This window comes from Arachis duranensis, chromosome 7 (assembly GCF_000817695.3).
Source record: "Arachis duranensis cultivar V14167 chromosome 7, aradu.V14167.gnm2.J7QH, whole genome shotgun sequence".
NCBI lineage: Eukaryota > Viridiplantae > Streptophyta > Magnoliopsida > Fabales > Fabaceae > Arachis > Arachis duranensis.
This window is the reverse complement of record NC_029778.3, coordinates 43,391,127-43,391,501: the sequence shown is the minus strand read 5'-3', so window position 1 is coordinate 43,391,501 and position 375 is coordinate 43,391,127.

The window sequence follows — 375 nt, the reverse complement described above, 5'->3', positions numbered from 1 at the left end:
GAAGAGGTGAATTACATGGGAGAATCCTATGGAAACACCTATAATCCTTCATGGAGAAATCATCCAAATCTTTCATGGAAGGATCAACAGAGACCTCAACAAGGTTTCAACAATAATAATGGTGGAAGAAACAGGTTTAGCAATTGCAAGCCTTTTCCATCATCTTCTCAGCAACAGGCAGAGAGTTCTAAGCAGAACACCTCTGACTTAGCAACCATGGTCTCTGATCTAATCAAAACCACTCAAAGTTTCATGACTGAAACAAGGTCCTCCATTAGAAACCTGGAAGGACAAGTGGGACAGCTGAGCAAGAAAATTACTGAACTCCCTCCTAGTACTCTTCCAAGCAATACAGAAGAAAATCCAAAAGAAGAG